The sequence below is a fragment of the Bos mutus genome, chromosome 5 (assembly GCF_027580195.1).
Source record: "Bos mutus isolate GX-2022 chromosome 5, NWIPB_WYAK_1.1, whole genome shotgun sequence".
NCBI lineage: Eukaryota > Metazoa > Chordata > Mammalia > Artiodactyla > Bovidae > Bos > Bos mutus.
Window position 1 is genome coordinate 63,802,277 of NC_091621.1, and position 16,649 is coordinate 63,818,925.

At 35.0% G+C, this 16,649-nt stretch overlaps 1 protein-coding gene across 1 annotated transcript in view; it reads right to left on the minus strand.

The window, feature by feature from the left end:
• Positions 1–16,649, minus strand: part of SYT1 (synaptotagmin 1) — a 624,258-nt gene that overhangs the window by 399,425 nt on the left and 208,184 nt on the right. Inside the window, exon 3 of the mRNA XM_070370974.1 lies at positions 8,433–8,491. The gene's annotated coding sequence lies outside the window, so the exon portion shown is untranslated. The remainder of the gene's footprint in view (positions 1–8,432; positions 8,492–16,649) is intronic.

Here is a 16,649-nt window from a genome sequence, read left to right on the forward strand (position 1 = left end):
CATTATTCTTGAAAACGTAATCATTATATTTATATCTAGAGTTACGGTACAAATGAAACTTTAGCATTACTTGCTTGATCTGAGTTGTCTAATGGAACAGGTGGTACAGATGGTTGTGATGGACTGAAAGTTTATGTCCCTGCACAGGGCCTGTGGTTCTTGTCCCCAAGTACTTCCACCTACACCACCTGAGCTCATCATTTCAGAACTTTGCACTGTGTACAATCTCCTATGTCATTTGCTTATTTGGGTTAACAATTGTGTGTGAGGGGCTTGTGGGGAGCAGAGAGAATACAGGGTTGCTGTGAATACTCTGAGCCAGTTTTTTTCTTCTTAGAAGTTTCCCTAAACCAGCTGCGATGAGGCATGCTGACCAAGGGAAAAGCAGGGTTAGGAAATCAGAAGCTGAAACCATGTTACAGAAAAGGCAGCCGGAGAATGTAGGACGGGAAGCAGAATTACATCAGGAAAAAGGCAAAGGTTAGAAAGAGATAAGGCAGTGTGGAAAGTGGCTTTACTTCTTGTTCAAATTTTGGACAGGGTCGATGGAGTGTCAGGAGAATTGCTGCTGTCTCCCCTCATTCATCCCAACCCCGCTCCTGATGCTTTGAATACAGTGGCTCAGCAGAGACTGTAGGTTTTCATAGGTTTGTTTGCACAACAACTGAGTAAATACCCACCTCATGAAATAGAAAGAAAACATAAGAGGTGGGGGACAGCCTGTATTGTCTCCATTTTTTTCAGCTGCCTCAACAACAAATTTGGCTCTTCCTTTTGTAAAAATATATTGACAGTTGTTCAAATCTTACTGTAATTGAAAACAATGGACATATTAATAATTACACAGGTAAGGAGGCCTATCTTTTCTAGAGTTATGTGAATAGGCATAATCCAGAGAAGTTTTAAAAATCTTGCATACTAGAATACAAACCAATGCATTTTGGGCATTTGTTTAGAGACCTTATTTCCTCGGTCTGAAACATTTTGTACCAATTCATAAATACAGGCTTTGCCAGGATACTTTTGAAAGTGGAAAATAAAAACAATAGCAGGGTTAAGCAATTTGTATTATACAAGAACAGGAGATGTAAATTGCTCAAATGTACAATGGAACATATGCTGAACCATATTTTTCACATTCCAGAATAGGAATGAAATAAAATTGTCTGTAGTATGTAAAGATTAAATTTAAAGGGAAAGACACAAACAAGATACCATGAACTACATTTTGGTGATAAATGAATTGTTATTATTAATACTGGGATATACTTACCTTTACAGATAGAAGAGAATTTGACATAAAATGGGAGAGTGGTGTTGCTATTGCTATTCCTTGTCAGTATCATAGATATTTTTATGATATTTGCAAAATAAAATGGTAGATATGAAATTTGCTAACAGAAAATGGTTGAGGTACTAACATGAGGAGAACCGAAAATGATTCTTTATCATGGGGGAAAATCTGCAAGATAAAAATTTTGTTATCTAAGATTTCATTGATGAAAGAGCTTTGTGATTTCAATTTTTCACATATAAAATTTTATTTAAGTTTTTAAAAGAAGAGTGTTTTATTTTTGCCATGTAGTGGCATAAACTGCCCTTAACTTTACAGTGGTGTATGTAATGTGTTTGGTATAATTTATTTCTAGAAACCTGCTTGGCCCACAGTTTGGTTAGATTTATTTTCTCTGATGAAAATGACCTCATTTGTGAGTTGAAAGGAAGGCATTTCATGGCAGGGTAGAAAGCGTTTTTGATACCCTTCATGTCAAGGTGCATCCTGATTCAATTTAAGAACCATGAAAACTGTCAAAGTGCTTCAAGTCTTACTTTTGACCTCTCTGAGAGGGACCCGTGCTATCGACCTTGTCTCATTTCAGTAGCATTTGCTTTAGGGAGGATGAGGCCTTCTAGGAGACGGCTCATGGTAGACTCCTACTGTGTCAAAATCAAATTTCATCTTGCATTCAGGATTTCTAACCAGGCTTCATTCATCCTTTTCCTTCATACCTCCCTTCCTTTTTATTCCTTGCAGACTTGTATGTGTTTTTTTTTTTAAAATAATTCCCCTCACCTATTTCAAAGGAAATATCTTAAATAGCAATATAATACAGAAGTACTATTTGCTGGTATTGTACTAACTTTTGTAATAAACATTTAATTCTGGAATTCTCACATGAAAGCCATAAAGTAGGATTTATTATTTCCATTGCAACACATGAGGACACTGAAGCAAAGAAGTTAAGTTGTCTTCCTGAGGTCTTTCAGCAAGTATGTGGCAGAAAAAGGATCTGAATGCAGCTCCTCCCTCCACTGCCAATGTTCCTATTACCAAAATGAATAACACAACCCAAAATAATGCCCCAGTGCAGACAAATAGGTAAATAAATCTCAATGTTAGCGCCGATTAGATTTAATATTAATCACTCAGATAGCTGAGCCATTTGTTTTAAAATCTTACTAACTTTTAGACTCCACATATTTTTAAAACCACATTGCTGATTTTAAAGCAATTCCCTTTCTCTATTGTAACTATACAATTTATTTCAGAATCATGAAAGATGAGAAAATTTTCAGAACAAATAACACAAAAGACTAATATCACTGAAAGCATCCAATCAAAACTTAAAGTTTCTATCGACTTCTGCTGAATAAGTATAAGAGCTAACTTCAATGTAGTACTTAAAATTTCAGGCTCTACTAAATTGTCCTAAATCCCATTGCTAACAAAAGTGGAGCTGAGTTTTGAACACAAAGTCAGTTCCCAAAGCCAGTACAAGGCTATAATATGATTACAGAAGGCTCCTACTCAGGTGGTCTAGAAAATACCCCAAGTCATGAAATAGAGTTTAATTTTGCTTTATCATGAATAATAATGATTGTGGGAAACCCGTCTTACCCAATGTCCTAAATAAAGCAACAAAATTCTCATTTAGTAAGACAAAGTGATTCTGACCACGGTGCATCAGATGACTAACTTCCATTATGGTAAGTCAAAGTACTATTATTCTCTTTATAAAATAGACATTGCAATATTTGTAATTACTAAATAAAAGCTACTTGATTACAGAGCCTGTTCTGTGGTCACACCTGTATTTTAACACCTGGCACAGTGTAGCCCACAGACACTCACTAGCAACTACTAAAAAAGAATAATGAATAAATAAAGGAATCAATTTCCAAAATTTGACAAAACATTTTAAGGGAATAAGTCCAGATAATGTTATAAGCATAGAAATCTAAGAAGCACATCTTGTAAGCATCAACTTAATTGTCAATTAATTTACAAATAAAATGTAGAATAAATACAGTTCTTTTTCTTTAGGTGATCTTTTACACTTAAGGCTATCATTCATTTCAATTTTGGTTCTACTTTGTCTATCTAAAGATCATCTTTAATAATTAAATTCTCCTACCATGCTTTAATTTTATCATATGAGGGATAAATAGGCATGATGCAATCTAATGTTCGTGGTAAAAAGTGATAAAGTAGTATTATATGCACATTGCATATAATACTACTTTATCACTTTAATAAGTGATATATTCTTTACTTTACCTCCTCCCGCCACGCCATCACTCCTGGCTGGAAAATGAAACACGCTTTGCCTTCATCAGTTGTGAAGGGTTTACCTAAGAGTGAAAACTTGAAAAGGGGTAAATCATGCAGAGCTGAGTTCAAATGGTAACTCTGCTGCTTATTAAGTTAGGCTAACTTTATAAGGCTTTCAATTCTTGCTTTAATCATCTACAAAACCATTACAACAAAGGAGAAGTTCTTTTGATACCAAATGAAATTTAATTGTGTAAATAGTAGAGCTTCTGACACAAGCTAAACCCAGTAAGTGTTCCTTTTCCTTTCCTACTCTCTTCTTTTTTAATAATAAGTCTCTCAGAACTATGTGTGAGAAAGCTGATCAAGGTTAAGGGTAAATTGTAAATTCAAGAAAAAGGGAATTTTTTGCTGGATGACTATTATTGTCTAAAACAGATATCAATCAATAACTTTGATTTCATCAGCAATGACAGTTATAAATGAAATACTGGATTTCCAAAACAGTAAAGGCAAATTTTCACACAATAGGAAGTTGTTCTTTTTATAGAAACATAGTGTAAGGTTTTATATAACAATGTAATAATCAAAATTTATAATTATGCATCACTGTGGCAATCTAATTAGCTCTCAGAAAGTCTCAGGAAGTAGATTGGAAAAAATATTTTTCATCATCCAGATATAAGAGTAGAGACTTAAAGAGATAATTGCCTAATTGTTGCTGAAGGTACACTGAGTGTACGTATCATTGTTTACCAGTAGTAATTTAGCTGTGTCATCTTGAATGTCATCACCTTCCCTGGGACTCCTCACTATGAGAGGGGGAGTTGATGAAGTCTAGATTCAAACTCAGATTCTCTAATTCTTTCTGCTATAAACATCATCCTAAATATATGACAAAATTTTTGGCAGGTAGAGAGTAGGCATTATTTATATAAATTTATATAAATTTTCATTAGAGCTTTGGTTGAAAGAAGTTTAAATTTTGAGAAGATGATATTTGAACCAGTTTAAGACCCTCAGTTTTTCTATAGAGCTTTCAATTAACATGATAGATAAGAAAAATAGTGGGTGGTTAATAAAGTCAGAGTTCTCCTTGATTCCATCACTAGATACAAGAGCATAGATAAATGACTTGTCTTACCTGCTTCTCTCTAAATGAGGATATTACAGGAGGCAAGGACTATAAAATAACATTAGACCAGATAAGTTTCTTCCATCAATCCCAATAATATTTAAAGAGGTTTAACAAATCTAGAAAAATGTAAAGAGTTTCTAAGAAACCTTCCCGAGCATCTGATTTTTTCAAACGTATCCTCTCTGTATTATTATTTTCCAGTGTATTTAGAGTCTATAAAGAGCTGATCCATTGAGTTATTAAAAGTACCACTGAGTGTTCAGCAATTGAGAAGAAAATTATTAATATGCAATATCCAAAATTATCCTCTGTCCTTATTTTCTTAAGCACAAGAAGTTTGTGAAATACAACTACAATGTGCTCTAAAAATCTTTAGCAATATTTTATCAATTACCATTTTGTAATGATTGCTTAAAATGCAAGTTGTAAAAGTTCATTTAATAGTAATGGGCTTATAATACAAGTACATATTCTATAGATAAAAACAAGAAAAATAATCATTGTAATATACAGTCTCTTCACCTTATATCATGCTTTACTCAAAGCACTGACACCCCTTACTCATGAATTCTCTGGAGGTTAAGACATAAGGCAAAATGGCTGTCTGGGGAGGCCTTACAAATAGCTGTGAAAAAGAAGAGAAGCAAAAGGCAAAGGAGGAAAGGAAAGATATAACTATTTGAATGCAGAGTTCCAAAGAATAGCAAGGAGAGATAAGAAAGACCTCCTCAGTGATCAGTGCAAAGAAGTAGAAAAAAACAATAGAATGGGAAAGACTAGAGATCTCTTCAAGAAAATTAGAGATACCAAGGGAACATTTCATGCAAAGATGGGCTCAATAAAGGACAGAAATGGTATGGACCTAACAGAAGCAGAAGATATTAAGAAGAGGTGGCAAGAACACACAGAAGAACTGTACAAAAAAGATCTTTATGACCCAGATAACCATAATGGTGTTATCAATCACCTAGAGCCAGACATCCTGGAATGGGAAGTCAAGTGGGCCTTAGGAAACATCACTACGAACAAAGCTAGTGGAGGTGATGGAATTCCATTTGAGCTATTTCAAATCCTAAAAGATGATGCTGTGAAAGTGCTGCACTCAATATGCCAGCAAATTTGGGAAACTCATCAGTGGCCACAGGACTGGAAAAGGTCAGTTTTCATTCCAATCCCAAAGAAAGGCAATGTCAAAGAATGCTCAAACTACCACAAAATTGCACTCATCTAATATGCTAGTAAAGTAATGCTCAAAATTCTCCCAGCAAGGCTTCAACAGTATGTGAACCATGAATTTCCACATGTTCAAGCTGGTTTTAGAAAAGGCAGAGGAACCAGAGATCAAGTGCCAACATCCATTGGATCATCAAAAAGGCAAGAGAGTTCCAGAAAAACATCTATTTCTGCTTTATTGACTACGCCAAAGCCTTTGACTGTGTGGATCACAAGAAACTGTGGAAAATTCTGAAAGAGATGGGAATACCAGACCACCTGACCTGCCTCTTGAGAAATTTGTATGCAAGTCAGGAAGCAACAGTTAGAACTGGACATGGAACAACAGACTGGTTCCAAATTGGGAAAGGAGTACGTCAAGGCTGTATATTGTCACCCTACTCATTTAACTTATATGCAGAGTACATGATGAAAAACGCTGGGCTGGATAAAGCACAAGCTGGAATCAAGATATCCTGGAGAAATATCAATAACCTCAACTATGCAGATGACACCACCCTTATGGCAGAAAGGGAAGAGGAACTAAAAAGCCTCTTGATGAAAGTGAAAGAGGAGAGTGAAAAAGTTGGCTTAAAGCTCAACATTCAGAAAACTAAGATCATGGCGTCTGGTCCCATCACTTCATGGTAAATCGATGGGGAAACAGTGTCAGACTTCATTTTTTTGGGCTCCAAAATCACTGCAGATGGTGACTGCAGCCATGAAATTAAAAGACGTTTGCTCCTTGGAAGGAAAGTTATGACCATCCTAGACAGCACATTAAAAAGCAGAGACATTGCTTTGCCAACAAATGTCCATCTAGTCAAAGGTTTGGTTTTTCCAGTAGTCATGTGTGGATGTGAGCGTTTGACTATAAAGAAAGCTGAGCACCAAAGAATTGATGCTTTTGAACTGTGATGTTGGACAAGACTCTTGAGAGTCCCTTGGACTGCAAGGAGATCAAACTAGTCCATTCTAAAGGAGATCAGTCCTGAATATTCATTGGAAGGACTGATGTTGAAGCTGAAACTCCAATACTTTGGTCACCTGATGCAAAGAACTGACTTATTTGAAAAGACCCTGATGCTGGAAAAGATTGAAGGTGGGAGGAGAGGGGGACGACAGAGGATGAGATGGTTGGATGGCATCACCGACTCAATGGACATGAGTTTGGGTAAACTCCGGGAGTTGGTGATGGATGGGGAGGCCTGGCGTCCTGTGGTCTATGGGGTCGCAAAGAGTCCAACACAACTGACTGAACTGACTGACTGACTGAATATACATGTGGGCAACATCATTTTAATTCAGATTACTTTGCTTCATAACTATTTTATAGAATTTTAAAGAAATAAAATATCCTTTTTAAATTATGTACTTTGCATAAAATGAAGCAGCATGAGGATACTATTCAGGTAGGTAAGCAAAAGAAAATTCTTTCCCTGCCTCTCTCACACTTCAAAAACAAACAAGATAAATCACATATATATCATCATTAGCATGATTAAATGTATTTAATCATTTAAAATTAAGATGTAATTCATGCATTAAAGTTCTTCAGGTGTTAGAAAATCTTATTATGTAAGTATAATTTGTATATATCCTAGAAAAACTACTTATGAATTTCTTTTTTTGCATCACACATCCTTTCCATTGGATTTTATTCTATTTTGATATATATCAAGATATAGATCTATCATCTTGTTTCTTCATTTTACTTCAGTGATTCTGTTTTAGATAAATGCATCTGCAAACTCATTTCAAAACTACCAGGGTATGAAAATAGTGGTATACCATAGGTCATCAAAGTGGGTTTTGCTTTTCTATATTTATTTTTTTGCTCTTCACATATTTAAAATTTACAATTGTTACATCTAGGAAATCATTATAATATCACTAGTTCTACTAGAAAGAATGACATCAAGAATGCACTTAATTTTGTTTAATAAGAACATATTTAGAAAAGCAATTATTACTATCAAATATTAGCTATGTAAGGAAATACAGGTCATAATTAAGCTGTGAAAAGGTTGGAAAGAAAGGCATTAATGAGATTAAGCTCCATTTTAAAGACTGGATAGTGGCTATTTTTTAATAATTCTAATTTAATGACTATAAACAAGCCAAGTACCTTGTTTCTGCTTAAAGTTTTGTTCGAAGTTAAAAAAATTTTGCATCACATGCAGATAATGTGAGGTACTTTGATTAAATTTTACTTATTACTTTTCTTCTATAGAATTTAAAATGATATGAAGCTAGTCAAAATATATGATGGAACCAACATAAACATTTCTGCCACATATAATGTATCACAAGGATTGCCCTGGCCTCTTATCTAAGAGGATTATAGGATAAATGATTATCAGTTTGCTCCAGTAAATTGAAATTGAGTTTTAGAAGGCTGCACTTTATTTAGTATGTTAGTTTCTTATCTTAGAAAATACCAAGGTGAACATTTCTATTAAAAAAAAATTAAGGTTTTCTAATTTTATAGAAGCTCTAGAATAATAATTGTCTCATTAAAACACTTACTGTTCTTTTGGAATTCTGGGGTATTTTGTTCTTTGTTTTCTTTCTTTTGGGTGTTTTTCCTAAAAGGAAACAATATGCACAGTGGTTAGGTGAATACACGTAGTATAGAGTCATTTCATATTGTCATGAACTATAATTGCTTCATTTTATTATTTAATGTCTCTACTTAAACATCTTGCAATATATACATCCAAATACAATACAGTACCATATGTATGCTTAGTAGATACAGTATAAGATGGATAGGATAGGGATTTTAAAGTTGAAGATTTAGAGATCAAGGTTCTGTGCATAGTTTATACAGTGATTTTGTGGAAGTTATGCTATTGCCTACATTATAGTTTTTCAGTTTGAAACTGAAATGCTAGTAATTTAGACAGACATTGTTGGAGAATATTCTATTATTTTATTCAGTAGTCAATTACCCTCTTGCTATATTGAAAGTGAAAGTGAAGTCACTCAGTTGTGTCCGACTCTTAGCGACCCCATGGACTACAGCCCACCAGGCCCTCCGTCCATGGGATTTTCCAGGCAAGAGTACTGGAGTGGGGTGCCATTGCTATATTGAGTATCATATAATTATTATAAATTAAACTTCTACATATCATGTTATTCTTAGATTTTATATTTTCAGTCAAGTTAAGAGCACTTCAATATACTATACTTATTTGCCTGTTTTCCAAGGCAAATCAGGTCCAGAATTTCCTATTGTGAGTATATATACGTACACATACTAGTGTCTATATGCATTATATCCATCTGCACACACACATATATATAATACTACTGGGGTAAGGAAAAAACCTCACATCATTACAGAAAGGAAAATTTTCAGTTTAGAGAGGAAAATTAAATCCTTCCCAAGAGTCAATATCACGAATTGTTTTAATGTAATAAAGATTCAAGAATTTCTGATCTGGTTTGACAAGTTAGCAACTCACAAATGAACAATATCACTGCCACACAAGTACCATTTTATTGTAAGTTCTCATTAGTTTTGGTCTTCCAAATATTTAGAATGAAAACCAAGAAATAGTTAAAAATAGGTTGATAATAGGCTCGTTGCTCTGTTTTATGAGTTCTCACAGTGTCTATTTTACACATAACTATGAAAACATTATAATGCCAGAAGCTCTGGCAACTGGCTTACATAGGAACTCAGTGGAAAAGATCTGAAGTGACAGCTATATTTTCAAAGCTGCATTTAGAGCATCTGTTCAACGGTTAAGACTCCAAGGTCTCCTTTCATTTTAGTCCTGCTTGAAACTCGACTGTTTTCTAGCAAAATCCATTAGAAAGAGCAATGGTAAAACTGCATTTAGATTTACCTGACTGCCTCTTAAAATATGACTCTGAGCCACAGTCAATTTTAGATAAGCTTTGCATACATGGTTCCTGAATACTGACACTTTTCTTATGTAAAACAAAAGCTACAACAGAATGCTGTGGACATACACATTAAGGTAACACGGTGACATAAATCTCTTTGTAAGAAATATGGGGAAAAATCTGTTAGAGCAAAAGAAGGCTTTCTACTAAAAAACTAAAATATTTGACATTATATATATTGCATGTTATTACTTACCAAGGGGCAGGCTTCCCAAAGGGATGCCGTGAAAAGATTAAACAGTTTTTGTGACTTATGAGCCATCTGCAGGGATTCGATTTCATTTTGGTCTTGTATACATATCTATCACAAGGATGAATGGGTAAGCCTGTTCTACTGTAAGGAACAAACAACTATTTTATTTTTAATCTATGTGCTGAATATGGATGTGCATAGTATTTTTCTGGTAGCTAATTTCTGTCTCTTGCATGTGTAAACATCTCTTGTTTTTAGAGGGAAAGTGTGAAAATAACATGGGAGGATTTTGTACCTCCCGTCATCTATCTGGATTTTCAGTAGTGTAATTGCTATCAGTGGGTCTAACTCAGTTTTCTGACATCAAGACTTGGTACTTTTGCATGTTATTACAATACTTTAAAAAAATAAAATGAATCTGTTTAGGTAGGTTCATTTACTTTAAAACCAAAGGCTCTTTCATGTTCTTTTTATCTAGTTTTAGAAGGAAGCTTGACATGGGGAAAAAAAAAAGAAAAATTTCTGAGACTTAGGGATTACTATTGCTCAACAGTGACTAGAAATCACTGCTAAAACCCTGTAGCCCTCATCATAATTCTATTTACAGAACTAAGTAAAATACTTAGTTCTGTATTTTATGCAGTTCATTTCTCTAGTTCATGCTTTGGGCATCATAAATACTACAAATCTGTGTTACTTGCTTTTTTTTTTTTTTTTGAGGGGAAGGAACTAATTGCATTCACTTTAATTCTAGACATTTAAAAATACACAGCTTTTTTTTTTTTTTAAGAGGACTTTTAGATTAAAAAATGACAATATTTACACCCAAACTTTAAAAAATATCTCCAGTATTTCATTCTGATGAAAATATTGATTTTAACTGAGGTTTCACTAACACAGCACACAGCTAAATATTTATTTAGGTTTGGATTTAAGTGCTTACTGCAAATCTGTGTAACATGGCTATTTGTAAACACTATTCTTTGGCTAGAAAGGCAACAGTAGCTCTCTCCCAAGTTTTAAATTTCAAAACTGCAAAGTAGTGATAAACTCAGAGTTCTCTTTATTTTACTGTCTTTCTATAATGCCAAAACTTGCAGTCACAACAGGGCTTTACAGCTGATGCGCTGTTTCCTCAGCACAGATATTCCTATTGCTAATGGATTTTGGTAGCCATCTTTGGCTTAACTTCCTATTCTTGGAGCAGTAGTCATCCTGCAGAAATTACTTTAAAAAGAGATTCTGTCCAGGTCATTAGTGACTGAATATAAGCTTTGAAACAAAAAAGTAAAGCACAGCATGACAACTAAATGGATTACACGATTCTAGATTGGATCCTAGGCCAGTGGGACAAAACACTTAGCTATTAAGAACGTTATCATGACAGAGGATGAAATTTGAATACGGACTACAAATTAGGTAATTGTATTATGTCAATGACATATTACCTGTGTTTGATTCTTGTTTTGTATGATGTAAGAGAATGTCCTGTACTCAGGAAATACATTGAAATATATGCTAAAGTATTTAGGATAAGTCATACCCTGTCTGCAACTTATTCTCCAATGGTTTGAAAAATATACGAACTGTGTATACACACATATAATATGATGACTGTATATATAGATATATAATATGATGACTATATATATATATATAGGTATATCATATTTTATGAGACTGAAAAAGAAACTGACATATAGGATAAAATATAAACAGTTGGTTAACTGAGGTAAAGGGCACATGAGAACTTCCTGTCCTATTCTTGCAATGTTTTATGAAAGTTTGAAACAGCAAACATGACCCCAAAAGAAAATGTAAAAATATCTATTAAAAAACTTAAATAATACAAAATGCCATTTTTCAATATGTCTATGAAACACTGCCCTGTGGCTACTCTTATTTTGTTCATTAGGCACAAGATGGTTTTATTCTGTCTGTAACTACAAAAGATAATGACATTTATCTGGATAACTATCAGGGAGTATTAGGTGATAAAAGAAAAATATTCCATCAAGTAATAGAGTAAATAAACAAATGTTCTGTAATGATGCAATCACTGTAGTTGCTGGTAGGAACAATCGGGCAACAACACAGAATATAGACTTTCTTTTAAAGGAAGATAGGAGGCCAAAAGGCCATAGTAGAGGAAGGAACATTTTCTATTTTTTTGTGTGTAACCATTGACAATCACTTAAGATACTTAAGCCTAACAAGCCTGCCAATACAAAAGAAGCAGATATTTACCAACAAGACTGAAGTGGGTGGGGTCAGGGGAAGGATGAAGGGTTTGCTCATTTTTTTGATGTGACATTTTGTTATACAAGTAAAAACATACTGTAAACCATTGGTTGGCAGTCAGAGTTATAACAAATCACATACTGGGTTCAACCACATTTAACATTTTCATTATACTCAAAATAATTATTTTAGAATGGGGGCCTGATAATGAGGCAAAATGGCACCAAGTCAGGAGTCAGTTTGCACCTTGAAAAGGACGATGAGAACTAATTAAATGAAAAGCTGGGGGAAGTTAATTGGGCCTGGGTGAAGATAAAGACATTATCAATGCATGAAAAAATAAAACTTTTAAAAAAGGGATAGCAGAAAGCCACAGTGAACACAGCTAAGGGAGAAGATACCTAAAGAAACAGTGTCATGAACAGAAGTGTGCCTAGGGGAGCCTCTGTTGGCCTTCAGCTCCTAGGATTGTGCCTATCACACAAATAAATGTTTTTTGGATGAATAATATTGCATGTTGATGAAAGTAAAACTGTCTTATCTAGTGTGTGACTTTAGGTAAATCACTTAATTTATTTTGACCTCAATTACATCAGTCTTGCAGGTTAACCTTGCTCCTTTGTGTGCCATGAAATGAGAGTGTGGAAAAAGGTGATTTTCTAAGGTGCCTTCCATTTCTAAATATTTCTGTATGTAGTTCTGTCTATTAAAATGGGCAACTGTAAACATTTCTGTAGAAGAGAATAGCTAGGTATGAGTGTTAAATGATGAGAAATGGGGGTAGGAGGAGAAAAAGATGAATAAAAGAGGAATGTATTGATTTCAAGTAATGGGAAATAAATCCCATGAAAAGAAACTTTAATATAGAAGACAGAATGTAAACTGTGATTTATAGCTTTGGCATATGTGAAATGACATTTACATATACTATTGATAGAAGCATCCAGATGAAGAAATTTTTAACTGTTCTTATTAAAATGACTCTATACACTCTCTGCTTCCACATCTAGAGTCTCCAAGTGAATAGAAAGGGAGAGTGTTCAAAAGAAGCCATGAAATACCAGGAATTTACATAAATAGTCTTTTTCTACAAAGTCAAAGAATTGTTACTGTTCATCTGAGAAAGCTGAAGAAACTCTTAGGATCTATACTTAATTCCATGAAGAGCTATTTCATTTAAGACCCACCAGGCACAACTGTAGATACCTCCGTGATGCCTTTGATGATCAACTGGCTTCCTATCATTTACAATAGCCAAGACATGAAAGCAATGTAAGTCTCCATCAACAGATAAATGGATAAAGAAAATATGGTATACATATACACAATCAAATACTACTCAGCCATTAAAAAGGATGGAATAGTGCTCTTTGCAGCAATACGAATGGACTTAGATATGATCATACTAAGTGAAGTTAAGTCAGAGAAAGACTAATATATATTGCTTATTTGGGGAATCTACAATATGACACAAGTGAACCTATCTATGAGAAAGAAAGAGATTCACAGGCATAGAGAACAGACTTGTAGTTGTCAAGGGGAAGGTGGGGAGGGATTGGGAGTTTGCGATTAACAACTGCACACTATTATATTTATGTATAACTGAATCCCTCTGCTATATACCAGAAACGGATATGACATTGTAAATCAACTATACTTCAATAAAACAAACTGAAGAAAACCACTCTTATATGTTTCTTTCCTACAAGCTTGTGGAGCACTTGTATTCTGTAACATAATTTAGCTCTTACTTGTTTATTTTCCCATTGCTTTCCCCAGTTTCAATACTGATTTTGAGTGGATAATTAGAGGTACATGTTTGTTTCCCGAAAATGAGGTGGTGCTTAAACATTCCTCTGTTGATGGAGATGGGCAAAGTATATTTTGAGCTCAGAATATGTACTGGAATAATGATTGGTTCAGTTCAGTCAGTTCAGTTGCTCAGTTGTGTCCAACTCTTTGTGACCCCATGAACCACAGCGCGCCAGGCCTCCCTGTTCATCACCAACTCACGGAGTTTACCCAAACTCATGTCCATTGAGTCGGCGATGCCATCCAACCATCTCATCCTCTGTCGTCTCCTTCTTTTCCTGCCTTCAATCTTTCCCAGCATCAGGGTCTTTTCAAATGAGTCAGCTCTTTGCATCAGGTGGCCAAAGTATTGGAGTTTCAGCTTCAACATCAGTCCTTCCAGTGAACACGCAGGACTGATCTCCTTTAGAACGGACTGGTTGGATCTCCTCGCAGTCCAAGGGACTCGCAAGATGCTTCTCTACAGTTCAAAAGCATCAATTCTTCAGCACTCAGCTTTCTTCACAGTCCAACTTTCACATCCATACATGACCACTGGAAAAACCATAGCCTTGACTAGACGGACCTTTGTTGGCAAAGTAATGTCTCTGCTTTTTAATATACTTTCTAGGTTGGTCATAACTTTCCTTCCAAGGAGCAAGTGTCTTTTAATTTCATGGCTGAAATCACCATCTGCAGTGATTTTGGAGCCCCCCCAAATAAAGTCTGCCACTGTTTCCCTTTTTGCCATGAAGTAATGGGACCAGATGCCATGATCTTAGTTTTCTGCATGTTGAGTTTTAAGCCAATTTTTTCACTCTCCTCTTTCACTTTCATCAAGAGGCTGTTTAGTTCTTCTTCACTTTCTGCCATAAGGGTGGTTTGGTAGCCACCAAAAAATGATTCTGTGCCCATCAAGCATGGTTGATGATCCTGAGACAGCTGTGGAGACCCTACCTTGTTTTCTTATCAGCACCCATTCCTCCACACATTTTTTGCAAAAAGAATCAATGATCTATCATATGAGGATGAAAGATGTACTGTTCTTTAACCTGAAAGGCCTAGTCAAATATCCTGAAAGGCCCCTGAAGCTATGAATTGATATTAGTTTGCCAATGAAGGCTGATCCACTTGAGAGGGGCCACTTTCCCAGCTTTGTCATAAGACAGCAGAACGTGCCTTATGGTTCAATGTTTAAATCAAGACTGCTGATGGTGATGCCCCTTTAAGAAAGCTGAAGGGTTGCTGCTGGCTGAATTAGTGTCTCTTTGGGTGGCCAGGGGTATAAAAGATGAGAAAGGCTTAAGGGAAAGAGAAGACACAACAAATGGACTAGTTTCAGATGGTTTTGATTTGTCTACAGATTCTGGTGCTCCAACAGTTAGAGACAGTGAAGAACATTCACATAACATAGATGCTGACATAATTATTGGCTTTATAAACAGGAGAAGGCCACCAAATAGCTTTAAAAAGGGCTCCAAAGTAGATATAAAAACTACACGTGCCCTAATAACACATGATGAAGTGACAAGAAATGAAAACAAGATGACTCAACGTCCTCAAATTTTTGAGGTTGAGTGGGAAGGGTTGGGCAGCAATTCTGGATATAGTTTTAAGATCAAAAGAGAGAAAATGACATTTGAACCTTGACTTACTGCAAATTCAAGCCCAAAGAACCATGATGTTGGGATGTATGCATGAAATTTTTACAGTTCTATGCTGATGGGCTCAGTTCAACACCATGGAAAAATACCAAGTTGGAAGTTCAGGGCTAGAGACAAAGTGATCTTCAGTCCTTTATATTTAATTGGGGAACAAGTATAGAGATAAAACAGAAAGTAAGCAACTTATCACGTTAAACTAGTTCCAAGACACCATCTTTGTTATCTCTTTCTTGCTGGCACATTAAAAAAAGTGTACAGATACAAACATCAATACAAATTTGCTCATAGGTATCCTGGCCCTTTATATTCACATGAAAAATGCCCTCCTCAAAGATTCATTTCTGGGAAGCAGATGATTTTAAAGAGTAATTATAACTGCTATTTAATACGCTGCACTCATCAGACTGCATATATTTATCACATTCATCTTCACAAGGACATGGTGAAGTAGGTGTTAAATCTCTATTAGCATGTGAGCAAACTTAGGTCAGCACTTATTTGGAATTAGTAAGCGGTAGAGTCAGTATCTACATTCAACTCTGCTTCAGAATTCTATTTTTCCTTTGCAACAAGGTCTCTGTAGTGTTGGAACGGACTTTGAGAATGTAGAAAATCTATTTTCTAGACATTCCTCTTCTACTTTTTTGATGTGTATCACCTGAAGCAGTTCAAATGTTTTCTGCATCTTAATGGCTTCATCTGTAAGATGGGGTAACACAATACCTACCCTAAGGAAACAAAGACTAGGTTATTTGATTTAATGAGGGATCTTTGATTTCAAAAAGTAATTGAATATGTCTAATCTCCAAAGAATAAAAAAGCCTTAAAAGTAGAAGTCTTTTCAAGGAATGTTGAATACATAACCTTTGTAAAATTCATTACTACTCCTGGAAATTTTACCTGAATAGCATTATTCCTACATTAAACAAAAGATTTCTA